The sequence below is a fragment of the Halichondria panicea genome, chromosome 15 (genome assembly GCF_963675165.1).
Source record: "Halichondria panicea chromosome 15, odHalPani1.1, whole genome shotgun sequence".
NCBI classification, from domain to species: Eukaryota; Metazoa; Porifera; class Demospongiae; order Suberitida; family Halichondriidae; genus Halichondria; species Halichondria panicea.
The window spans coordinates 3118372-3146028 of NC_087391.1; the positions used below are offsets into that span (position 1 = coordinate 3118372).

General features: G+C 40.1%; 4 long non-coding RNA genes across 6 annotated transcripts in view; 1 reads left to right on the forward strand and 3 right to left on the reverse strand.

Moving 5' to 3' along the window:
* Nucleotides 1-327: 327 nt before the first annotated feature.
* LOC135349377 (uncharacterized) lies at nt 328-1739 on the reverse strand. Of its 3 annotated transcripts, XR_010398906.1 has the most exons (6): nt 1600-1739; nt 1272-1370; nt 1097-1167; nt 934-1031; nt 817-889; nt 328-722 (listed from the first exon to the last, which is right to left on the reverse strand). It is a non-coding gene; the product is annotated as an uncharacterized LOC135349377 (long non-coding RNA). The 3 variants fall into 3 exon arrangements; XR_010398905.1 differs by having other exon boundaries at nt 328-889; nt 1296-1370; XR_010398904.1 differs by having other exon boundaries at nt 328-889.
* Nucleotides 1740-10408: 8669 nt separating this feature from the next.
* LOC135349376 (uncharacterized) lies at nt 10409-11629 on the forward strand. Its single transcript, XR_010398903.1, has 3 exons — nt 10409-10551; nt 10619-10891; nt 11143-11629. It is a non-coding gene; the product is annotated as an uncharacterized LOC135349376 (long non-coding RNA).
* A 9148-nt stretch (nt 11630-20777) lies between these two features.
* On the reverse strand, nt 20778-24672 carry LOC135349369 (uncharacterized). The gene is made up of 4 exons (XR_010398901.1): nt 24476-24672; nt 23741-24083; nt 23503-23532; nt 20778-20963 (listed from the first exon to the last, which is right to left on the reverse strand). It is a non-coding gene; the product is annotated as an uncharacterized LOC135349369 (long non-coding RNA).
* A 1395-nt stretch (nt 24673-26067) lies between these two features.
* Nucleotides 26068-27657, reverse strand: part of LOC135348334 (uncharacterized) — a 32103-nt gene continuing 30513 nt past the window's right edge. The window contains exons 3-4 of the long non-coding RNA XR_010398715.1: nt 26253-26352; nt 26068-26154 (exon numbers count right to left, since the gene is read on the reverse strand). This is a non-coding gene — a long non-coding RNA (uncharacterized LOC135348334). The remainder of the gene's footprint in view (nt 26155-26252; nt 26353-27657) is intronic.

Below are 27657 nucleotides of genomic sequence, written 5' to 3' on the forward strand. Positions count from 1 at the left end.
TGATAAACACTATGTAAAATAATAGGTTTACAACAAATGGGAACGCAAAGAAAACTTTATGATTCCTAAATGTTTCTATTCCAGGAAACATTTAGGTTTCCATGCTATAATAAACTTGATGCCACGGCAAAATTCTTATATAGGAAACATTTGTCAACATTATTTTGTCAACATCATGTATCTGTAAATGAAAACAAACAAAAAACATTATAAATAAATTAATCATGGAAACAATGATAAATTCCAAAAGGAATATTGAGTTTCATAAATGAAAACAAACAAAAAACATTATAAATAAATCATGGAAACATGATAAATTACAAAAAAAATATTGAGTTTCATAAAATTGATGAATCACAAAAACATGTTAAGATAAAGTGTTCAGAATCCAACTTTTAAGTTACTGCTGCTTCAGCATCCACTCAGGAATATCATTAACTTCAGGGCAGGGTCTCGTGGAAGATTGGCCTTCAACCCGAGAATAAGACATCCGTTTACTTCGCTTGGTCTGAACTCTTTGCAAACTTCTTGTCAAGGCCTGAAAATAATCGTGAAACTCGATCATGCCTCCAAGGAAGGGGTCGAACAATGAAAGAGCTGCTTTCGGTATCCCCATCACTCTCCTCACTGCTCATAAACTTGTGACAGCCAGAATAATTTTTTTTTTGTTCTTCAGTGAGAGAAGTTGTTTTAGCAAAAGCAGCTTTACGTCTGGCCAGTTTCTGTAGAACAAATACCACAACAAGTAATAATAAATAGACAAACTAATAGAGTGTATAGGACATTATCGTAACTAGATACTTCTGCAAAACACACTTTTGCTCATATTTTCCACCACTTTTTAGCCGAGAAGTATTTACACGACTCTGGAAGTATGTCCTGACAGCATCTGCATGGTTGATTAAGTGGGTATTAAATCACAAGTACCAGTACCTTTAAGAACGCTGCGTGGTGCGTCTGAGCATTGGGCCTTTGCTTCAGCAACTATTAGTTTTGTCACTTCTTGATTGCTGGGGCGAGTAAATGATGCCCTACAGAGAACATTGATAAATTATCCCATGTATAGGACATAGTCTGGTGTAATTTGATAACCTACTCTAGATCCCACCGGTAAGGGTCTTCATTGTCCTCATCACTAAACACTTTATATAATTTTCTGACCATCTCCTGTAGGTTGCACAAATATTTTTATGCAGTGGCTGAAGTCTATGTATTTCATGTCAATACTGAAGCCATAGGTTAGTAGTCACAAGCCTGAGTGCTTAACTCACCCGTATCTCACGGCTAGGACGAACCTTCAAGTTGTTGCTCTAATTGGGCAATTTTGCTTGACTTCACTTCCTTCAATATTTCCTGTAGCATTCCGGTATCTACGACAAACATAATCGACATTTGCACACAGGGTATTTACCACAAGAGGTGATCTATATAGCTTATATATTATTAATTTACTGCGTGCAATTACTGATTACAGGATTAATCACTGTACGAATCCCAGTGAATAATAGGACAACATACGATCAATCGATTATAATGGTAATAATAATTATGTAATTATGCCATAATTATATGAACTTCTAGTTGAGTCCATGACCTTACCCTGAGAAGTGTGGCTGAGAGGCGTGGCATTGTCTCTTGAACCAGAATTCCCATGGCCAGGCCTTGATGACTCAGAACTAGAAGCTGAAGATCCAGACCATCTATAGCGTGGCTGATGGTTTACAGGTGGATGGTCCTAGATGAGCTGGAGCTAGATGATGGAGTTGTAGACTTGTTAGTTATGTCAACATCATAGTACCACTTTGGGGCTTCATTTTCAAGGTCCCTAGAAAATGACTGAAGCAAATTTCGGGAAACAGATGAGAGCCTAGCCTTTGCCTTTGACTTGCTTTGTGGGCGAAGTTCAATTGGTGTATGTGGAATCACATTAGGAGAATTTTCAACTTCACTTTCCAAGTCAGAGAGCATAGCATGTCTAACTGGGTTTGAATGAGCAGTATAAGCCATCGTTAAGTGTGCCTAGCCAGCTACAGTACTTTGGCTTACCGCCTTTTTGGGGATAAATCATGTGACTGAATGTGCGCATGGGCAGACAATATAATTATAGCTGGGCGTAGCTAGCCCGACTAGGCAGACAACTGCATACACCGGACTTGAGCTTTAGGTGAGCTAATATTTACTATATACAGTAGTCTAACTAGTAAGCCTCTAGCTGTATAAGTGTTAGGCCCTCAAATAGTTTATTTATTTTCTTCTCTTGCTATTTTTGACCCAACCCACCTATACTGTTAGCACTAATGTGGATAATGTCTCTCTGTTGGCTTTTATAATTATACAACTTAGCTTTAGTTAAACTTTTACCGACTCCACAGAATGGATTCCACATATAAAAGAAAGTTGCAGTTGTTCTGTGGGCACTGCCATATGTATATGAATGAGAAGAGTATATGAATGAGAAGACATACAAAGAGCATCACAGAATGTATTGTGTTGATGGTAAATGGTTGAAGTCTGATCACCTTCAAAGTGACAGTTCTCGATCATCTTCTCCACTAGAGTTGGATTCTTCTAGTTTGGGAACACAATCACTCGATGATATGGATATTTCCTACCAACATGATTCTGAAGAATCGATTGTTGATCTAGGTAAGCTTATAACCGCAGGTGGCATGACACTTTAATACAGTATGTAGCTATATAGGTGGGACGGGGTGCATGCATGTATTCATTCATAAATTAACACAAACTTTAATTTATAGGAAGCGATCAAGATCAAGAAGTAGAGCACTGGGAAGAAGAAGACTCTGATATAGATGGTGATATTTTCCCGGAGTTAGATATGGAGGAATCAGTATCAGCAACTCAGGAAAGGAATAAGGAATTGGATGCTGTTGTTTGGTGGATTGTAGCATTCACTTCCTTCTTTCAGTCAATGCATACTTTATCAACAAGAGCTACCCAGTGGTTACTGCTGTTTATATCAGTATTACTGAGTTACCTTGGAAAATTTTCAGAAAAGATTGCCTATATAGCCCGTGATTTTCCATCAACGATATACCGAAGGGCTGCATTCTTAAAGAGTTACACTACTACACCAAATATTCAAAGATATGTTGTGTGCCGTAAATGCCAGTCTCTATGAATTTCAAGATTGCTTGGAAAAAACTGGATCTGTTACACTTGCTAAAATGTGTACTGCATGCCTTAAGAACAAGGAAAACAACGTTCTTCTGAAAGAAATTGTGAGTGGCCAAGGTAGCAAAAAGTTCTATCCTAACTGCATTTATCCATTTTGCTCATTGATTTCTACCCTAGAAATTTTAATAAGACAGCCTGAGTTTCTACTTGAACGCTGGAGGCAGCAATTAAACGGTAGCCATGGTGATATTACCGACATATATAATGGAACAGTTTGGAAAGAATTTACATCATATGAAGGTACTGACAGCGAGATAGAGATACACTAGCTTTCATACTAAATGTAGACTGGTTTCAACTGTACAAGTACAAGCACAGAATATATTCGGTCGGAGTGATTTATTTGGCAATAGCAAACCTTCCTAGGAGTATTCGATTTAAGAGAGAGAACATCATATTAGTGGGGGTTATCCCTGGACCTTCTGAGCCCTCAAAAACAATGAATTCATACCTAGCTCCTCTTGTATCTGAACTGTTGTCGCTATGGGAAGGAAAACATTTTGTTGACGTGTTACTCACTTTATTCGTTGTGCTCTCATTTGTGTGACAACAGACTTACCTGCTGGTAGGAAATGCTGTGGATTCCTTAGCTTTTCAGCTAACTTGGGATGCTCAAGATGTTTATGCCAGTTTAGTACTGGCACGTTTGGTGCTAATAATTATAGTGGCTTTAACAGAAATACCTGGACAATTCGATCTAAAACAAAGCATTTGGATGACATTAAGAGAATTAATCAATGTACCACAAAAACAATGCGTAAAGGATTAGAATCAGAGCTTGGCTGCCGATATACTGTACTACTTGATCTACCATACTTTAACCCTATAAAGATGCTGACTATTGACCCGATGCATAACCTATACTTAGGTACTGCAAAGCATATTTTTCACAAAATATGGATTGCAGGAGGTGTTCTCAAGCCCACTGATTTAATTGAAATTGACAGTCGAATAAGTGCTCTTTTGGTCTATCCAAATGTTGCACTCAGTAGTTTACCACCTGACATGGCACACAGCAAATCTTTCACAGCGGAACAGTGGTTGATATGGGTCAATTATTACTCGATTTTCTGTCTGTTTGAAGTTCATCAATTTGAGTGCTGGAGGCATTTTGTATTGGCTTCAAGAATTTTATGCAAGAAAAATTTGTCTGCAAGTGATATGACTCTCGCTGATGCCCTTCTAATTCAGTTCGGTTTGAATCTATATATGGTGCTCAGAGTGTAACACCAAATATTCATATGCATGCACATTTGGTAGAATGCGTTCGAGAGTTTGGACCAATATCAAGTTTTTGGTGCTTTTCTTTTGAGCGAATGAATGGTATTCTAGGTAATGAGCCAACTAACAACCGTTCCATTGAGCTCCAGTTTATGCAGCGTTTTGTAAGTGACAATTCTCATTTTCAGTTAGTAACAAGTCAACCAGACACTTTAGAAATTAATGAAATATTCTCCAGTGCAGTTCTTCATCATGCATGCAATTTTCACTCTACAAGACACCTCTCCAAACAATTAACTCCAAAAAAAATTAGTATGTTTGGCTTCTGGACTTGAATGTTATTTATCGAAGAAATACACTATTTCAAGATTTAATCCTGCTGAAATGGAAGTTGTTTTACTTTTGTATCAACTATGTTCCCAGATAAACTTGATGCCCACCTAGATATTTGTCAATCTTTCAAGAAAATGGACTCAATCACAATCAATGGGCAGGAGTATAGATCCAAACAAATTGTGATGGCTTTTCCTACAACAGACACATTCATAATTCGAGGGGCATTCACTCGTACTGATTTACACCCTGCTAAGATTAACTACTTAGCTCTGCATACACAATCTATGGAAGATGTTCCATCCCTTACAATGTTCCATCCCTTACAAACTGTTTCGCTGTTGTAGATTGGTTAGATGAGCATCCTTTGCAGTCAGTTGCACCACTCGGTAATCCATTCATAATGATGTGCAAGGATACTTTTACAGATCTTAGAAACTTTCTGACAGTGGTTGAGAACTTTCTGACAGTGGTTGAGAACATACACTCGCTTACGTTACCTGCAAGCTATACTTTTAGTGGTAACAATGTCCTAGCTATTACACCTTTAATTCTTTAGTTTATCATAATTGTGAACAATAAATTTATGTTTATTGTCTGTAGGAAACGTTGTAAAAGCTGTTTAAAATAAACGTCAAGATAAACATTAAAAATCACATTATTAGGAAACACTGTATAATATATCTTGGGAAACCTAGTAGAAGTATCTCCCTAGGAAACATTACATGAAATACACAAATGGATTTCCTATAATATTTCCTACGTGACGTTTTCCAGGAAACCTATTATTTTATGTAGTGAAAAACGGGTGAGCGTAATAACCGTGGTTGTTATGGCAACACATGTTGCACCATTTTTTTCCTTGTTGTGTGGGCATTCTATTGGTATATGATTGCTCTGGAAACCCCTCTGGAAACCCGATAGAGAATTTACAGACATTTCACTTCACTGTTAGATTAAAGGGTTAACAAACGAGCTAGCTTGGCGTATTCTTTAGATGTACGTATCCTTAACCCTTTAACCGTCACGGGCCACGATCGTGGCCCGCAATAGTGACTTTTTTTGCGAAATCTGCGATACTTAGGAAGTAGCCCGAACTTCCCTGTATAGAGGAAGAGCTATTTAGTCTAGAAATTTCCAAGCCTATGTTAAAATTTCATTAGCATCTTACCGCACGAAGTTTATAGCTATGGCTAGGTTGTTTACTTGTGCCGATGTGCTTGAACAGCTTGAGGATGACAGTGCCTATGAAGGAGAGGGGATAGTAGGATACCGGCTATCAGCTTTATGCCAGACGCTGATGAACTGTCTGGGACTGAGGACATGCACCTAGACGCTAGCGCTATGGAGGAGAGGGCTCACTGTGTGACTCTGGCAAGTAGTATAGTATAAGTAGTATAGTATAGCTCATAGTGTAAGTATAGTATAGCTAAAATAGAATTAGCAGTAATGAACAGTCTTTATGTGAGCTCGTAGTACTATATCTTAGCACTGTTACATTCATATGATGTGAAAATCAAGCTTAGTCAAGCCTTTATACCATATGATAGGCTGATCCATAAAAAATAATTTTTGGATTTTATCATTTAAAAACGGGTGAGCGTAATAAACGTGGTTGTTATGGCAACACATGTTGCACCATTTTATTCCTTGTTGTATGGGCATTCTATTGGTATATGGTTGCTAGGCATTTTATTGCTCTGGAAACCCGATAGAGAATTTACAGACATTTCACTAGAATCCGATGGTTAAAGGGTTAACAAACGCAAGATTAGAAAGAGCAGAGCTAGCTTGGCGTATTCTTTAGATGCCCGTGACACTTGCAACAACCTACAAATAAACAGTAAGTTATGTCACTAGCCAATAGACCGACACTCACAACGACCTGGGGGAACCACCATCTATAGGCGTTACATTGAGGGTTGCGGATATCACACGAGGATAATAATCGAAGCTTGCTAGTTGTGCAATTACTGTACATTTAATAAACTATTGCTGAGAAAAGTACACTTCTTGCCCGTTGCTATGTGGTTGCTAAGGTATACAATGGTTTATAACTGTGATACAGAACCTGCTATTACATAGGAATGATTGGGAATCATATACAGATCCCTGTGGTTAGGGAAAATGTTAATACAGATGTACAATGGATGTTTTTCACGTGTTTAAATAATATTTAACATGATTGTGTGATAAGGAAAATAAACAAAGAAAATTATTAAGCATGACTTAAGCATGGGGGAGGAGCTGGATGTATGGAAGTGCTGGGATTCTAGCTTTGGCTTCTTCCTAAAGTTCCTTTCGCTTTGTTCAAGAGTAGTATAGGAGCCGCTCGTTTGCTGGGCTTGTTTGCTGCAAATTATAGCTTATAGGTCGTTCAAGCGTTCAAGTGTTCAAGTGTTCAGTGCCATTCAAACCTCGGGCATCATGCACTGTATATTCCATACAAACCTTGTGATTAGTCTATAACTATAACATATTAGCTACTACTGTTGAAGACTATGGTAAGCTGGGGTTGTTTAGAGCAGAGTCAGTTTCATCTTGGTCTCTTGGTCTCTTGGTCTCATGGCAGTCTTCGCATATGTTATGGAGAAAACATTTCTCTCCAGGAGACACCGCCATCGACTGCATGTTCAGCAACATTTGCTTAGCCTGTCGTTAAAAAGTTTCTGATCACCAAGCACCAACAGTGGAACAGCTTGGCCACAGATAGTCTGCTTCCAATCATGAAACAGTGTACCGCCTTGAGTGTACCATCAACCACACCTGCACATTTGAACCCAAAATCATAAAATCATTCTCAAATCCATCAACTGTTCTTAGATCGTGAATACGAACGTCAAAACATCAACAATGCACGTCCAGAATCAAAAATTAGCCAACGTCACGTGTGTGTATTCTGAGTCTGCTCACCTGGATGGGATAGCGCAGATAGCGCAGTGTTTGTAGTACGGATAGCCTCAACACAACAATGTAGTAGTTTCAGATTTCGATGTTAACCGCACGTTGTACACGCGGTTTTGACTCGAGACTCTTCATTTATACCTACACATACGTGTTGACCTTTACCAGGTTTAGTTTCATCTTGGAGTTCATAAAGACTTGCCCTTTGACCCCTAAACTACAAATTAACGCCGAGGGTTTGCACTTCAGCACTCTAGTTGCATATTTCAGCTTCTGTCTTAAATGGTATTCTTTCAGTCATTTAGTGCTGCATTTGTCAGATCACTATACACTTCCTTCAAATGAATATACTCAGCTGCGGTCTACACTTATTATAGAACGTTGAGTGCTGAGGACTCCTGGGCAAACTAGCACAACGAAACCAATTGAGAAGAAGAAAGGAGAGAGCTATACGGGTAAGCTAGCTTAAATGATCCTCGCATGTTAGCATACAGTTTTGTGAGTATTTCTGCTGTCTTCTAAATGGTTGCAATTTTGTAACATCCTCAAGTTATGGTAGCCTTTTCAGAATCGTACAGTGCATGTACAGTAGCAAAATGTGTTGTTAGTTAAGTTTCTTGTTTATTGCAGAAACTTCAGAGTAGAACAAGTGCCTTGGTTAAAACATGCGCAAGTGGCATTATGTCCAGTGAAGAGAGCAACTCTGAGAGCATTTCAAGCTTTTTACACGTAATTTGTTTCGTTAACGGTGGCAGTTAATCTGACAAATTTCCTATTCAGTTCGAAAATCGGATCCCCTGCAAAAAAATGTATTGGTTTCATTTTAATAACTATAAATACACACTGGGGCAAAAAAGACATTTTTGTGTGTAGTTTGTATAGATAAAATGTGTATGAATTTCCATATACCAGTAAAATTTCCTACTATAGTGAAATACTGAAATACCGAACATCCTTCTAAATTTCCTGCACAGGATAGGGCAACATTTCAGGTGCTGAAAACATGTAGAAAAAATGGCATTTCCATTACTTTCCTGGTGATGACACATGGAATAATACCAGCTGCTGAAATGTAGAATGAAATTGAAATACACACGTAATTGAAATACACACGTAAAACCAGCAGCTGAAATGTCCAGCAGCTGAAATGTAGGAAATAAACTTTCCCCACTATTATGCCATGGATCGTTTGAATCAATATTGAAATGAAACCATATGCATATGCAAGCACACAAAAACAGTGATAATATTAAACATTGCCAGTCACAGTTTTCTGAGGGCCTTTGAGTGAGATTGTTCAATAGATGAAATGACATGCTGACGAGTCTGTCTCTTTGCAAATGTTGACTTGCCAACTTGCCATCATCAATCACACCGTCTAGCTTCGAGAACATTGTCGACACTCTCAGGAAAAAATACTCCCAAGACGATTATATTCTGTAAAAGTTATTCTGTAAAAGTTACAGGTGGAAATATTCAGGTGGAAATATACACTGAACTTGTGACTGAGCTACACAATAAGAATTTTTACACATCGAGTATGGCAACAGATCAGTCTCTGTTTGTGCTATGTATTCAACTTCACTGTAAAAAATTCCATCTTACAGGAATTCGTACACCCAATGCATTCGTACACCCTAATGCGAATTGTTATTGCGTTTGGCATGGGCCCTAGAGCTGCCACTGCTATGTGAAGCCAAGCCAGCTGACTTTTCAATATCAGTGATTCCATGAAGCTGTACTGTGGAAATGTTGTACTGTGGAAATGTTGGACGGAAGCTTCTAATGAGAGAATTTGTTAAAAACTATACGAACAATTGCTGTGATGTTTGAGGTAGTTGAATCGATTACTGATGTGGAGAGCGCAATAGAAAAGAGATCGAGCACTTGATTATAAAGTATAGATCTGATTGAACATCAACATCAGCAGCCTCCACCACTACTGTTTGGTCTGGAAATAATGTGATTACAAGCAAGATACTTAAACAGAAATAAAAAAAATAACAATTAATATGCAATATGTATGTCCAAATATCCTAGCTACTTCTGTTGTAATAATCATCGGCGTAGTACTTTGGTTGTACTTTGGTTTGGTTTCTTTACATAGTTCGTGTACTTTATCAGTATCTAAGTGCAAGTTGCCGTGTTGACTATGATGATGTGTTGACTATGATGATGCGTGCTCAGGTACATTAAGGGTGCTGGAACACCTACGCCCACGTACGCCCACACACACGTTGCTAGGGAAAGCTAACTATGAAACTACCTGCAGGGGAGACATGGATCCTTCACAGGATTATGAAGCAACACTCTACTAGTGTGCATTCCAAAAATGGAGAGGAAAGGATGATGACAACAGATTTTACACTTGATTTTCATCATATAGCTAAAAGAAGTTCCGCTTAGGAAACCAGTAGAGCTATGGACTTGATTGTTTGTTTGCAGGTGCACTACACACAGCTCTTCAACATTACGAAGAGCTTTTGTTGTAAAATCCCTTTGTTATCTATTTATGAGAATTTTTTGTCATGACACACCCTCTAGAGAAAAATCTAGACCGTATATGGACAAAGTCAGCCCGTAACTTTGTTCACCTTACCTAATTATAGCAGCATGCTAAATATAGACCAAGTCCTATACGTAGATAGTCAGATCGAACACTTTTTATATCTGGCTCTAGCGTACGCGTACGCTAGAGTATAAATTAAGACGTAAGCCTGTAGACCACGCCCCAATTGCGTACGTAGAGTGCAGAATTAGTGTTGAAGATCAAGAGCCATTTGTTAGTAGCCTGAAGAGAAGAGATAGGCAACGCTGGGGCTACAGACAGCGCTGACAATTGGCTGGCTCATAGACTTCTGCCAGGGTTGGCTGCTGTTTTGATGGACTTTGAAGGTAAACTATGAACTAGCTTTGCTAGCTTGATACACAGGGCCTTGCTTTTCACTCCCTTCCCCTTCAGAGCTTCCATGAAAGCCTGTGTGTAATACCACTCTTGGACCTCAGTGTCACCAGAGTGCTGTGCTCCAGGCCAAGTTGGACCAGTCTCTTTGTCTGGGCTGCAGTAATGCTTGGCTTCCCCGGGCATCAGATTGGTGGAACCTCCGCTTTTGTGAGGTCCACACAGCTCCATCTGCTTATTAGCAGACCGAATAGGGAGGTTGGGGAGGCAGCTGATCAGTGAATGGTGTGTCGTAACTGCCTCCATCGCCAGGACATCTGGAAATGAGCTTCTGTGAGTGTGATACATAAAATAAAAAATAACACAGATTGCCAACCTTCCAGACGAGTTCCTAGCGTGTTTGTAAGTATAGGTCCTCCATCCCAAGTTTTTTGCCAGAAAGGTGACTGTCCCCTTCATCTGGACAATACATGTGCATGTACAGTGAATAATTATGTAGTGGCACCGGGTCAGGTAGAATATAGGAACCAACTTATTTTTGTCATCACCCCTGTTCACAATATTTTTTTCGTACCTGACCACAGGACCATTCTGCTAACTTGGTGGCAAGGATCTCCAGCTTCTGAAGGATGCGATGCCATTGTGTGCTGGAACATGGTGGAAGACCCAACCAGCCACTCAACCGGACATATCAACATGCAGGTGGCCATTGAGGAGAAAGGACAACACTGGATATAGTGCCATGAACAGCTCGAATCGTGGATAGTACACGTCTAAAGCACTGAAGAGAAACGTCTCCACTCGACACAAATGAAGACAGTGTGTATTAACATTAAAAGACAATCCAACCTGCTGTGTGACTAATGCTAGTTGAGGAACTCGGACACTCGTGCTGATTGTACTGAGACTGGGGTCTATTGGCACACTTACGTTTCTCCCATCTACTACTGAAGGCACTCCTTTGCTACAAATCTGGCTCTGTATTTATTGGATTGTGTTATTTTGTTATTGATTTATTAGTTTGTGTAGCTACCTGATTTTCTTTTGCAGCTTGTAGTTAATTTAATTGAAGACATTCCCACAAAACCACTATGTTGTTACTTGTGGTTACTACTATACTAGCGCACGCATTGAAATTAAATACTGCGTGTGCAAGTCTCAGGATCTAAACGTTGCATTTTTGTGGTTAAATTATGTCAATTTGTTACTATGTGCGGGCACCCTTAAGGACTGGGACCAGTAATTATTGCTGATTCAGCGGAAACGAAGCTCCGCCCACGATTTTTACTATCAATTGTGCAGTAAAAATGGAGTTTTGCTGCTCTAATCTTTAGCTCAAATTCTGGAGCATAAAACTTAGTTAAAGTGTTTACTTTTTAGTGCAGTAGTTAGTTCAAAGCTATATGCAGGCACTACCGTTAGCGCCTAACAGTGGGATCAGCTAAATAAAGTACTTTTTCAGCTTATTATTTTGCATGTAAAGGCTAATAACTTACTTTTCATTGATCCCACTGTTAGGCGCTAACGGTAGTGCCTGCATATAGCTTTGAACTAACTACTGCACTAAAAAGTAAACACTTAAACTAAGATTTTATGCTCCGGAATTTGAGCTAAAGATTAGAGCAGCAAAACTCCATTTTTACTGCACAATTGATAGTAAAAATCGTGGGCGGAGCTAATAATTGCTGGTCCCAGTCCTTAATGTACCTGAGTGGGCGATAGCTATCGATATCAGCACATTGTATAGAGTGCAGGCAGAACAACAACATGTGTTTGTTTCCTTGCCAACTGCAAGTCACTGTGTTTTGTTCTCCTGCCAAGGATAGTGGTGAACAAATCTCTTGTGCTGGTTGTATCCCCTTTGATCTCCTCACCCCTTTGATCTCCTCAGCTCTTGGAATTACTGCTGCTGCTTGGGATCAAGATAGAAATAAAAAGAATGGAGAAGTTCGTTCACAAGCCCTGAAGCTTTTCCCAATGGATGTTTTTCAGAACCATCTCGTCGGATTTATCATTGATGAAGCTCACTGTATAAAGAAATTCACTGTATAAAGAAATGGTAAGCAAACTCAATTTCATGCATGGATGCTGCTTGTTATTAAAATGATTTTTGTAGGGGTGATGAGTTTTGAAAGGAATTCTCTCAGTTGGGAGAGCATTATTGAAGATTACGGCTACTGCAACACGGATTGCCGTAATCAAGTCATTGAACATGCAGCACCCATGTATAGTTGCCATCTCGCCGGACAATATTATTCTGAAAAAGTGAACACTTTTCAACCAATAGTTGACATTCTACAAAGAGAGGGCCCGCTATGTATATAATATAACTAGAGGATGCTTGTACCTTTATTAGGTGACGATGACAATGAGTCTCTGTGTGCAACGAAAAAAGAAAGAGGGGCGTCTGGCATAAAGCTGGTAGCCTTTGGGAGGTATCCTACTATCCCCTCTCCTTCATAGGCACTGTCATCACCAGAGGAGACATCGCCATTGCTGTCCTCAAGCTGTTCAAGCACATCAGCACAAGTAAACAATCTAGCCATAGCTATAAACTTCGTGCGGTAAGATGCTAAGATGCTAATGAAATTTTAACATAGCAACGTGGCTTGGAAATTTCTAGACTAAATTGCACGTGATTCTACAGCTCTTCCTCTATACAGGGATGTGCGTAGTTCGAGGTACTTCCTAAGTATAGAATTTCGCAAAAAAAGTCACTATTGCGGGTCACTATTGCGGGCCACGATCGTGGCCCGTGGCGGTTAAAGGGTTAAAATAACACCTTTTTTAGAGTGTTATTTTAACAAAAAGATTGGTTACCTCTGTTGCAAAATTTTTAACTAATTTTTTGGGTTATTTTAACTAAACTGTTTTTACGGTGTACTACTTACCAGAGTCAGAGTCACACAGTGAGCCCTCTCCTGGTCTTTCACCGTCCTGGTCCATAGTGCTAGCGTCTAGGTCCATGTTAGCCTTTGGGAGGTATCCGTCATCACCAGAGCCATTGGGCACAAGTAAACAACCTACGTGCGGCTAATATTTTAACTTGGAAAATTCTAGACTAAATTGCAACAGCTCATACAGGGATGTGCTCTATACAGGGACCTCCTGGGCCACGATCGTGGCCCGTGGCGGTTAAAGGGTTAAGTAGGTAAGGTAGCTTGAGAACACCCGTGCCAGATAATGCTTCGTGCCTTCCGCGTCTAAGTGATTCATTTTCAGCAAGTGAAACCATTTCTTAGATCTTCTTCTAACAAAATAAATGTCAAAATGTGTTCCATAATTTAGTGCTCCATAATTTAGTCGTTAAGATAGTACATTTTTCAGCTTGAGTTAGCTTTAATCTCGAAGGTACGTTTACGAGCCGCCAGGTATCAACTACATGTTTGCCACTACATGTTTCCTTTACGAGAAACTTTGGATTGTCTTTCCACTGATGATTTTTGATCATTCTCACCCAGATTCAATTCGAACTGATTAACAGGTGTCTTCTCGACATCTTTACCGTCAATGTGCAATAGACATTGCTTATTTGCAGTCTTTCACATAGTGTCCAGAACGTATGTTCTGTGATTCATGAACGAGTTCTTGAAGCTCACTGCTAGCAGCATCGTCTTGCACTTACGACCAGAAGTTGATGTAACCTGCTGTAACCTGCACTTCACCACAGCACTTCACCACAGCAGAATCTCTTTGTGTACATGGCTTCTACATGGCTTCTTCTGATAAAATCCAGCTCGCAGTACTCTGATAAGCATCGATGAAAACTTGTTAGAGATGCCATGCCTCAACGAATGCCATGCCTCAACGAAACTTTTGGTCTAACACAGTACTTCCAGTAAAATTACTAATATCTGTCTAATAGTAAGCAATTTTTTGTGTCCTTGTTTGATCAATGTTTACGTCTGCCAAAGTCTACAGGGCGGTACAACAGTGTCAAAATTATGAGGGGGTATCTTTTCAGCAAGAGGGTTATTCTACAGACAGTGTCAAAATTATATAGGGTGTCTTTTTATATGGGGTGTCTTTTATATGGGGTGTCTTTTCAGCAAGGGGCTACACACAGGGTATAGTGTTAAAAAATTGTATGAGGTGCAAGGGATTATTCTACGGACAGTGTCAAAACTATATGGGGTGTCTTAATTTTTCAGCAAGGGCTATACAGTATTAAAATTATGAGTCCAGGACAGGGTGCTACTTAGAAACTACTGCTTCTGCAAAGGGGTATTCAGGGTTAAAGGTAATTAAATTGTATGAGGTGCAAGGGGTTAAAGGTAATTAAATTGTATGAGGTGCAAGGGATTATTCTACGGACAGTGCTACTTAGAAACTACTGCTTCTGCAAAGGGGTATTCAGGGTTAAAGATCACAGGGTTAAAGGTCACTGAAAGTCCACGTGGTGAAGAAGAAGAAGAGATGGACGAGCTGCTCGCAGTCTCCTCGAGAATGCTTTGTCGCAGTAGCAGCTTTCGAACAGTGGGGTTCAGTGGTAAAAGAGTCGGGAGAGTGGGTGAAAGTAGGGTGAAAGTAGAGTCAGGGAGAGTAGGTGAAAGTAGTCTAGGAGAGTACGAGTGTGGGGGGGGCTGTGGGGGAGAGGGGAAGGGGGGAGAGGGGAAGGGTTCCATTAAAGAAAGCACAGTAGAGATATAAAATTAATTGTTCTGCATACAGGAAATGTTACTGTTCGGCAACCACCGCGGCCGAGAGCTTCCAGGAAGCTCTCGCTCTGGTACTGATCGGCAACCTCCGCGGCCGAGGCTTCCAGGAAGCTCTCGCTCTGGTACCGGTAATGTGCCACAGCTCATGTCAAGCCGACGTGGTCTATCACTGCCCACTCGCCGTCCTCCGTGGATGTCAGAATATGGGGAACAGGTAAAAAAACGAGCTGAGTAACTGCACGAATTTATTTGTCTGGCAAATGTGGATCAGTCAATTCCAATGGAAAAAGCAGACCTCATCAATGCTGGGCTTGGACCAATGCTGGGCTTGGACCAATGAATATGGCGAGGTATTTGAGTTCCACGATGAACTTCTTAACCGAATAGCCGCGGTTATGATTTCAAACGTAGTACCGCCTACCGCGGAACCAAAATCTAATTAATTTTAAATTACTTTCATTATCAGCTCCTAGCAAAGAAAGATGCGTAGCTAAGAAGCAGTAGCATCCTGATTGATATCAACCTACAATCTTCTTTCAGTGTGCATGCTCCCATTTTTTCACAAAAATTTAATGTTTTTTGCACTTGAAATAATAATTAATAGTAAGAATCTATATAGTCACTTTGTGTGCATCAGTTAATTATGCATCAGTTATTCTAGACATATCGTGTTTCAGCGGGTTCCCCCCCTCGTTGTTCACCTTGGCCTTGGGCTTGGTTTATCACAACACATGTCTAGTATAATTATATATTCAATAGCTTACTGATGTTATATTTTTTCCTTCATTCTCTTCCCTCCACACCTTCATTCCCTCCACACCTTCATCTCAATCTCCCTCCTCCTCTGTCGTTCCTCCCCGATCTCTATCCTTCTTCTTGCCTCTGTCCACGCCTCTTGCCTAACACTCTTGGTACAGCTATTTGGTTACTTCACTATTTGGTTTGGACACGACAATGTCCCCGCTCTCCCCCCGCTCTCCGTCTCCGTCGCCATCGCCATTTCTATCTGCCTGCCCAAGCAGTGATCACACGATATACTGTCGAGTAATTTTTCATCCTCCACTGACGTTTTCAGAATAGGACTGTAGCTGTGTTAGTACTGTTGTTAATAGCCATGTTGCATTAAATGATCCACTTTTATAGAACATGCAGAATTACCCACCCACTCAAGTTTTACCTAAAAAGGCGCAACTTTCCTTAACACCATGTTCAATACATCATGTTCAATACATAATAATCATTACACCAATCAAACACGAGCAAGATTATTATTATGTACTGCTATTATCATTGTCAATAAAATAAGAGTTATTAATTTAGTCAGACATGGTCATAGTGAAGTACGCTGAAAGCCGATCAGCCATGCACGAATAAGCGAACGTAATGTACTACCTGTACAGTACTTAGTGTAGGAGTATGATCACATTAGGAGTACCTTTTCCTGCAAGAAAGATAAACATGTAAACATTAAACTGACCACACTTATCTAATGGCAGTTCAACCACATTGTATACACACATACATGTAATCAGAATATCTGCAATCATAATTAATACTAAATCACAAACAGCATAACACAGTACGGTATATTTATCAGTGTACACATTTAAATTACACGGGAAAGCATCACGGGAAAGCATGTACTTTGAATTGTAGGGAAATTACACACGTACGTACACACTTAGTCAAACTTGGGATTCCAGGATACACGTCAGAATGCAACGTATCAAAATTTTGCACCGTTTCGCCAAAACCCACTGAAATGCACACGGTCTCAACGGCAGATATCACCGTGTTTTTTTTGCAAGACAATGGAATGCCGGGTGCATGAAACAAAATTATGAGGCGACTACCATGAAATGGTTTATGAATGTACCTGTAAGCCAGACTCGGATCCATGCGCCTGCACACCCCCTCCCCACACACACAAACACGGTGTGCGGTGTGCACACACACACACACGACATGCACACCCCCTCCACACACCCACATACACAAACACGGCGTGCACACCACACGCCGTGTGTGTGTGTGTGTATGGCCTGTGTGTTGTGTTGTGGGGTTGTGTGTGTGGTGTGTGTGTGTGTGTGGTGTGTGTGTTGTGTGTGTGCGTGTGTGTTTGTTGTGGGGGGTGTGTGCACCCCGTGTGTGTATGTGTGTGCACATCGTGTGTGTTGTGTGGGGGGGGTGTGCATGCGGGGTGTGTGTGCGCATGTGTGGGGGGGCCGTGTGTGTGTGGGGGGTGTACACGCATGTGGTGTGTGTGCGTGTGTGTCAGTGGCGGAGGGTCCCCCCTTTTGAAGTTAACTTAATGACACCAGCTAGTTAGCTATTTATCAGTTTTTGTAGCTATTGTAATTTGATTCAATGATTGTACCTGTTGTTTTGATGTATCAACTGCCAAAGGAGTGTTCAGGTTAGCGTAGGCTAGCTAGTTGACTGTTCGTGGCAGCTACTACGCAAGTCTATTATGGGACTTCCCCTGGCTGAGTATGGGATTTTCCCTAGTCACGTGTGACCGGAAGTGGGCGTAACTCCAGCAACTTTCGCGGGATCGACTACAGCGGTTTTCATAGTTCTTGCATTTGCAATGTCTAGAGCGGAAGTACTTGTCATGTGAACCATTACGTAACAAGATTGAATTTCTACCTCATTCCAAACCGATTTTTTTCCAATACATCCAAATTCAACCTTTGGAAATAGCCTTTGCATGCAAGCCTTTTTTAATCCGCTGAAGCTACCTTTGAGATTGTAAGCAGTTCAAATAGTTTTGTGAGCTACTATTAGTAACACAAGACTGGATGTCTGGAGCTAAGACTGTCTGTATGACTCATCAGCTTGCAGCAACACAAAATGAGTAGTCAGGCCGGGGCAAGCCACTTCAACCAGTTCCTTATAATAGTTTCTTATAATACTGGAAAGCTACACTCCTATTTCAGACTTCTCTGATTAACTAGTAATGAGTATAAAATTTATATCAATGTACAAAAAAACTAGCCTGACTCAGCAATATTTGTGCTCCCGTGATGTCCTTTAAATGTTTGGGAATATCACGTGATAAGTGACTTCCGCTCTAGACATTGGAGATGCACGAACTCAGAAAACCGCTGTAAGTTCACCGAAGTTGATGAGGATCACGTGATACTGATCGCTCCTCACAACATTAATTTATGCAAGGAAACTTCAGTGATTCAATAACTACACATGATTAAGCCTATGCAATTATTATTGCATGCTAGCTATATGGATGCTACACTATGAAGGCAGTTGATGACATAATTATTAAATCTTAGAATGATATTATAAGACTATATCAGCCAGGAAGATCTGGATCTGGATCTTGGATATTATTTTCTCACACATGGGGGAATGAGCGCGCATGTGCATTACATCCACAGGAATAATTAAAGGGTGTGTCCAAAGAGATCAATTTTCACAAATGGCTACTGCTAGCTAGCTGTTTTAACAGACATTTTCTGAGTATTGTAGCTAAGAAAAAGCTAGCGCTTTAGTGCAAGGCTAACTCATAATTATGTTGAATAGAAAGTTTGTGCGGACAGATGATGCTATGAAAGATTCTGAAGAGACTGCAACAGCCTTCAATGCGAGTCAAACTAGCCATAACTCGAGAAAGAAGCTTTAGTTTGCTAATCCACGAATCAAAATCCAAGAGAACGTGGCTAGAAGCCTATAGAAGCTGTTAGCTTTCGTCGCATTGCAACCGTTGAGCAGTTACAGCTGGAACACACACACACACAGTCAGCTTTACCGTATGGGCCCTCGTGCGGCTACGCTCACAGCATATTCAACCCTAGCCTCGGTCCCAGGCCGATTTTTTTTTAATAGAACGAAGTTGAAAAATACGGCCTGGTATTGATTGTATCTGGGCGTGGCAGGAACCGGAAACAAAAGCAGTGATTCTTTACATTTTGTTTCCTGCTTTTTTTCTGTAATACTAAAGGTGTACGTAGAGGCATTTTACTCCCGTAAAAGTTACAGTAATTTAGCTCCGTGTCATGTTCTCAATTTATAGCTAGCTAGCTATGGCATGCAACGCGTTGTCTTGTTTGAAGCAAGATGGCCCACTCTCATGGCAGAACAGGCCCAGGCTCTCAAGCTCCTGTTTGAGGGAAGGGACGTGTTTATCTGGTTCCCAAACTCAGGTATATTAAGGACTGGGACCTTCAATTATTGCTGAATCAGCTAAAACGCAGCCACGCCCACGATTTTTAATATGTTTTGTGTGTAAAAATTTTGTGCAGCTACTGATCTTTTTTAGTTCTAAAAACGGTGTTCTAAACCTTCCTTTTAGCTCTTAATTCTTAGTGTAGTAGGTAGTTCAAAGGCTTAAGCAGACATATCTGCTGGGAGAGAGCCACTTCTTTGGCCAAAGGTGAGATTTTGCACAAAACTTAGTCTTACAGCTGACAATAAGTGACATTTTTATTTTTATAGGCTAATAACTTACTCTAAATAGAACATGATGCTGTCTCCCAGCGGATATGTCTGCTTAAGCCTTTGAACTACCTACTACACTAAGAGCTAAAAGGAAGGTTTAGAACACCGTTTTTAGAACTAAAAAAGATCAGTAGCTGCAAAAAATTTTTACACACAAAACATATTAAAAATCGTGGGCGTGGCTGCGTTTTAGCTGATTCAGCAATAATTGAAGGTCCCAGTCCTTAATATACCTGAGAAGGGGTATGGCAAGTCTCTCTGCTATATCAGTTGCTACCCTTTTTAATGGACTACAAGCTAGGTAGGACCAAGGCTCCTCCTGTTGACAAAAGTGTTGTTCTTGTTAATTGTCTCTCCCCTTGTATCTCTCATCAGGAGACTCATGATTGACCAGATCAGGAGTCTAAACAATAGAGGTGTTTCTGCTGCCATCCTCAGTAGCAATAAAGGAATCGACAAAGATTTGGTTGCCACTGCCAAAGAAGTGTCTTCTGGGAAGTATTTCCTGCTGTATACTGCCCCAGAGGCTATTGTTGAAGACCACTGTTGGAGGATTCATTTTTTGTTGTACCACGAGTCAATTTGTTTATGTATTAAAAAACCACGCCCAGATCACGCCCAAATACAATCAATACCAGGCCTAGTAGGCGACCAAGCGTTCAATTGGAGACGGATCGGCCGGGGGTCGAGGCTAATTCAACCCCTACTCAGGTGCATTAAGGACTGGGACCAGGAAAACTGGATGAAAATATGATCTGTCTTTGGCAAGTGTTTTCTGACAAACCAAGGCATCCTCAAGAACAAGATAGAAGGATTCCATAATTTTGATGCATATACTATAATTTTAACATTAATTTTATAGACCACGCCCATTTAATTGATTACATTCATTAAATTTTGCTACATCAGCAACACAAACCATTCATTCCGGAAGGGAAAAGGGAGGTTTGAGCTGGAATTTTCTGTATAATCATGTTTATAGTAATGCCTAGATACTATCAACATGGGGAGGGAGCACTTTGTCCAGCTAAATGCGAGATACTGTACAACTATATTCTGGTCAGGTTGCGACAACAGCAACTGAGCCACACATATTTGCAGTGTCATCACTTTTTTATTTTTCACAGTTTGTCTTTAAAAATGGTTTACAACACAATAATAACATCTAAATAACATACAGGAAGAGGACCAGAACATTGAACTGAGAATTGTCTCTATATCAAACACCTATATAATTATGTCATTGAATTATGTCATTGCACTAGCTTGAGCCATTGTACGTGCTCGCTCTGTATCAAAGCAAAAAAGCAAAATGAGACCACATAATTATTGTGTTAGCATAATAACATCTTTCATTGCAAAATACAAGATAGTATATACATTAATACAAGATACATTAATACAAGATACAAGCACTCAATAGCTTACTGAATATTGAAGTTGCTGTACATGTAATTATTGCAACACCCACTCAACCTAAAGTGAGTGGGTGTGGTTTGCGCATGCGCATTAGGTGTGTTGCTGAAAAACGACAGTACAGCAACTATGCAAGAAGCTACACCGCGGGAAAATCCTGGTGTCACACTGGGCTGACTTTACATTGTAATTCAACACAAAGTATTGGCCAAGCTACAGCAAACACAAACAACTACACGATTATTATATATACTGTACACACACACACAACTAATGCTTACGGGGCTACCGCTATTTTGTCATTACTGTCATTACTGTTTTTTTTATAACAAAATTAATCGTAAAGTACTCAGGGGTATTAAGGCACGTCCAGAATCAAAAATTAGCCAACGTCACATACATCGAAAAGTATTCAATATTAAACATAGTAATTGCACATATTGTTTTGTCATAACAATTTAAGTATCCTTAAATGAAAATAAAAATCATGTGACCATCATGTGACCAATTAAAATGAAATTTCCTTGTAAAACTAAATTATAAAAAGAGGATTTGTTCCAGCTTAGTTAGATCCTATCTTTTCCTGGAATCCTGATGTACATATCATATACTGATGAAATCCAGCTGCGCAAAAGCAGATTCATAGGTAATCATGGTCTACACAAACAACATGCTAAGATTTACTCCCTGAGATCTCCTCCTAACTTTCTTGTTTGGCTGCACTCTGTCTTGCGCAGCAGGAAGCAGGAAACAAGTTCTCTACTATCTAATAGTCTTAGTTAAGGCCTTTAATAGCTGCTAGGTACCCTACAACAAATCCGTTTTCAGGGTTTTACTCGATCAACTAGCTACGGTCAACTTCAGTAAGTTCAGTACAGTGTCATGTGACCGAAGCTCCACCCCCACTAGTAATTGCAGACGTTCCAATGCGATGACGCTATGTGTATGAATATCATTATAACAAAATTCCTTGTCATTTTAATTTGGACAGTAGGTACAGTAATAAGATACGTACGTAAAACAATGGCACAACTATTACTAATTACCAATTGAAGAGTTAGGCCCTATCCTACATAATAAATGAATACTTATTCCTTCTTGTAATTCTATACACATCTGCTTACCTATAGTCATCTGTGCATGATGGATGATGAAAACAGTGGCCTCATGTATAATTCACAGAAATAAATACCCGATCAACACCAGTACGTAAGACAGTAATGTAACTTGTACAGATCAAGTGGCATTGGATTAACTATTATAAACGTTGTTCGTACAGTGATTAATTCGTACAGTGATTAATCGCGTATCAGTAATTGTATGTCGTCAAGGCAGTAATTGCACGTCGTCATTAACGACGTGCAATTACTAGTAGCCTTGACGACCGCACGTTCGAATAACGGCCACGGCAAATTTTTTACTGAAACTGCAGCTAAAAGTGTCTTAATCAATAGTATGGCTAAGAGTGCAATCTCAGGGGTATTAAGGCACGTCCAGAATCAAAAATTAGCCCACGTCACATACATCGAAAAGTATTTAATATTAAACATAGTAATTGCACATTATTGTTTTGTCATAATAATTTAAGTATCCTTAAATGAAATAAAGATCATGTGACCATCATGTGACCATGTGACCAATTAACATGAAATTTCCTTGTAAATATAAAAAAGAGGATTTGTTCCAGCTTAGTTAGATCCTATCTTTTCCTGGAATCCTGATGTACATATCATATACTGATGAAATCCAGCTGCGCAAAAGCAGATTCATAGGTAATCATGGTCTACACAAACAACATGCTAAGATTTACCTCCTTCTTGTTTGGCTGCACTCTGTCTTGCGCAGCAGGAAACAAGTTCTCTACTATCTAATAGTCTGGCCTTTAATAGCTACTAGGTAGCCTACAACAATTAGGTAGCCTACAACAAATCCGTTTTCAGGGTTTTACTCGATCAACTAGCTACGATCAACTTCAGTAAGTTAAGTACAGTGGTAAGTTAAGTACAGTGTCATGTGACCGAAGCTCCGAAGCTCCACCCCCACTAGTAATTGCAGACACCCACGCACGTGATAAACATTCCAATGCGATGATGCCTTGTGTATGAATCTCATTATAACAAAATTCCTTGTCATTTTTATTTGGACAGTCCTTAATGCCCCTGAGATATGGGATTAATATGGGATTAATAGCACTCATAAAACAAGCACTGGCAAGGTTAATAGCACTCGGCTACGCCTCGTGGAATTAGTATCCTTGCCATTGCTTGTTACTCGTGCTATTAAGTTACTCGTGCTATTAATCCATATTGCCATACTATTAATTATACAAATCCGATTCCTTACGTATATGCCGCTTGTGCCAATAAATGCACTTTTCAATGTAGAATGATATACAAGTATTCATAAGCTTACCTCATCAGCAGCTGATTCTGTGATGATACCCTGAACCAACAAAAAAATGATTTTCAATGTTTATTGCTAGCTAAATATAATTACAGATGTGTTTAGGGGCCTACATACAATACTAGTGGGAGTTAAATCTAGCTAGATGTCTTATGGACAATAGATGCAGATGGCTAGGCGTTATTTTAATTTTAACTAGATCTAGCAAGCGATCCAACAAATTATAGCTAATCTTAAGAACTCTTACCTTAGTATTCACTAACCAGGCAACTCTCTTATTCACGTACGCTGCACATGCTGCATCCACACAGCTAGATTGCTAAAGCAGTACAGCAAGTTTCAAGCACAAGGCCTAATAATAAAAATGAAGCTCAGTATCACGTGAGTGGTAAACCACGAGTGGGCGGAAACCATGGTTACCGTGGGGGCGGAGCTTCGAATTCGCCAAGTCAGCAATAATTAAATGTCCCAGTCCTTAATGCACCTGAGTACCCTTAAGGTCTCTGCGCACTTAGGCCCGGGTCCAGATTTCAACACCAAAATTTACACTATGTTCATACTGCTGTATTATTTGCAATATACAGTGTATGCTGCATCAAAATGATCCAAAATGAAGCTCAATGTTTTCTTTTTCCAAAAAACTACTTAGCTTAATTCAATTATGCTAATTAGTCCCATAAACGGTGATGACGTCATGCCACTTTCAGAAAGAGAACTGCAAATACGGCGTTGAAGATGCCAAGATCAAGCTTCAAAAACAAGGCTAGATGAACATCTCATAGCTAGGTACTAGTATCCTTGATGGGAAGAGTAAGAGTTATTGTATTCTTGAGATACACAAAATAGCCTACCTCTAGAGTGGCTGTCAGAGCTAAAGAAGCTAGCATAGCTAAGAAAGTTTTGGACATTTTTACTTCCCATCAAGAAAACATAATCATAACAACATACTCTATCTTTTGAGGGCCTAAACAGCTACTCTTACCTTGTTTAAGTCCGCCGTATTTGTTGCCAAAGATAATCTATAATAGTTCTAGCAGCTAGCTAAGCAAATACATTGACCTTATGACGTCATGTGCAATGAATAACATTAATAAACATTATGAATCTCATTAACACTACATGATCTACATCATCTACATAAAATGTAGGCAATGAATAAAATTAATCTTATCAGTGCCTGACCCAGGCCTTAACTGCGCAGAGGTTCACTGCAAGAAAATAGAAACTAGTTGATATCTATGCAGCAGTAAACTTGTTGAAGGTAAGCCGGCAACCAGCTATTGACCAAACGAGCGACTCTATCCACAAGAAAAATATTCAGACCCAGTACTAAATAGGATACTACATATACTATAGAGCTCAAATACTTTGGAATGCCCTTATACAATTATATCTTACCTCAATGGACAGTGCTCCTGTATGGGGTGTTATCTGTGTCAAAATTACTATGACAATGTACACGCGTGCATTCATATGCACATTACAATATGCTTGCCAACATCCATATGCATATGCACGTTACAACCTGCATGCATGCAACATGCATTTGCACCTTACAATATGCATGCATGCCAACATGCATGTCAACATAATATATACACATTACAACATGACGTTACACAAGTCAATAATAATTACATAGTATGCATGTGCATGTATACTACACATTACACAGTATGCATGTATCCGGATATTGAGAGTAATTATACTGTAATTTTGTAGGCAGAAAGGGTGGAGTCTAGATTATGTGGTCATTGGGTCAAAGTGCAAGTGCTCATTATATATAATAGGTCTCGTTGGGGTCTCGTTGGCGCGAGTAATCTTGTCAGCCATTTATATCACAGCTATAACTAGCTAGCTATACAGTCTGATACACTGTCGGTACTTTTTCTTCTTCCTTATTTTTCTCGCCTCCAGATTTGGAGAGTAGCCAACGAGGGCAGATTATATTTAGAAGCCCACTCTCCACGTTGTCGGTACATGTGGAGTGGGCTTATATTTTTACCGCGCATGCAAAATCAAGTCAAGATGTCATGCGTCAAGATGTCATGCGGTTGTCTTTTCCAGCTCAAATTGGAGTCTTGTGGAGGAGTCATCCACAATAAATGTTGTGTGTGCCAACCAGTCTACCAATCATTATTACATGGACATGTATATATATATGCATATTATTGGGTGTAAGTGTTTATGCTGCCGGAGGTATAATTATTGACATCCCCATGCATGCATGCAGCTGTAATAATTATATGCATGTTGCATGCATGCATATTGTAACGTGCATATGCATGTTGCATGCATATTGTAACGTGCATATGGATGTTGACATGCATATTGTATGTGCATATTGTAACGCATGTTGACATGCATATTGTATGTGCATATGCATGTTGACATGCATATTGACATGCATAATTATTGTAACGTGCATAATGCATGTTGACATGCATATTGTATGTGCATATGCATGTTGCATGCATATTGTAACGTGCATAATGCATGTTGACATGCATATTGTAACGTGCATATGAATGCACGCGTGTGTACATTGTCATAGTCATTTTGACACAGATAACACCCCATACTCCTGAGCTCCAGTCAGCAACATCAACTGTAGATTCAACTTAACCAGCTTAGTGCCTACTTTGTTACTGATGTCATTCCCTGCATTTGTTTGTGCCTATGTTAATAATTAATACTGACTGCACTGTGATCGTGAAAAGAGTAAACACTAGTTGGGTGGAGACCACCCACCCACCCACCACGTGATGATCCTCATCAACTTCGGTGAACTTAATCGATCCCCAACTTTCGCTACTCGTTAGTTTGGAACCCCCCCTTTCATTTTTCCTGGATCCGCCACTGTGTGTGTGTGTTGTGTATGTGTGTGGGGGGGTGTGCACGGTGTGTGTGTGTGGTGGGGGGTGTGCACGCCGTGTGTGTTGTGTGTGTATGTGCACGCCGTTTGTGTGTGTGTGTGTGTGTGTGCACGCCGTTTGTGTGTGTGCGGGGGGTGGGGGGTGTGCACGCCGTGTGTGTGTGTGTGTTTTGTGTGTAAGGTATCACGACATCTCTTCCACCAACCACAATAAGATGTTGAGGTTGTCGGACAGGTTGGGAGGGTTGGCAGTAGACGGTGTGGTTGGTGGAAGAGATGTCGTGATACCTTCGTTTTTGAGGGATATTCATCACTCTATTTCCATGAACCACTACCACCTCCTTCAGCCGGCCTTTACATTATACTTGGTAGCAAATTGGGCATGAATTAAGTAGTGAACAAGGGAGTGTGAACAAGGGAGTGTAAATTGATTTGCCAGAAACAGTAACGGGGACAGACACACTAAACACAAGCAGGACGTGTGAAAAAGACTTGCGTGACTAAACACAAGCAGGACAGTGTGCGTGTGACTCTCCGCTGGTACCATTTTTATTCCTTTTCCAGGAGCCACGAGTTGCAGGTACCTGAGAAGTTATTAAGCGAGTAATATTAGGTATTTTCTTTGCTTTTCTTTGCTTGAGAAAACCACGTAACAAACGACTGCAAGACTTCTGCTGCAGCAAAACTGAATTGTGCCAAAAGATCACCAATTGGGGCAAGTGCTTTCAGAGCAAAACTTACCACTGGTAACCAAATGTGACAGAAGAACTTATTCCAACCAGGAGCAGGCAAGACTCTTTAACAAGACAAATTGCTTTAAAAGTTCCATCATCAATCCCATAGCTTGAGCATTGTCTTGTTGAGGTCTTATTCAGCTCAGACAGGTTGGGAGGGTTGGCAGTAGACGGGAAAGATTCTTGTAGTTGGTGGAAGAGATGTCGTGATACCTTTGTTTTGAGGGATATTCATGACTCTATTTCAATGAACCGGGTTTTTCTTTGCTTGTTGAATCATCCAGAGCATGGAAACCACCTCCTTCAGCCGGCAGTGACACATGCTTTGATAGCAAACATTGTACTTGGTAGCTTTGCTCAAATTGGGCATGAATTAACTAACGGTAGTGATGAGGGAAAATGTAATTGATTGCCATACTACCTCCAGAAACTAACGGGGACATACACTAAACACAAGCAGGAAAGCTGCGCACCAACTAAATTGCAAATGCCAAGAGATTACCAATTCAGGCAAGTGCTATCCGAGCAAAACTCTTTAACAAGTTAAAACTTTCA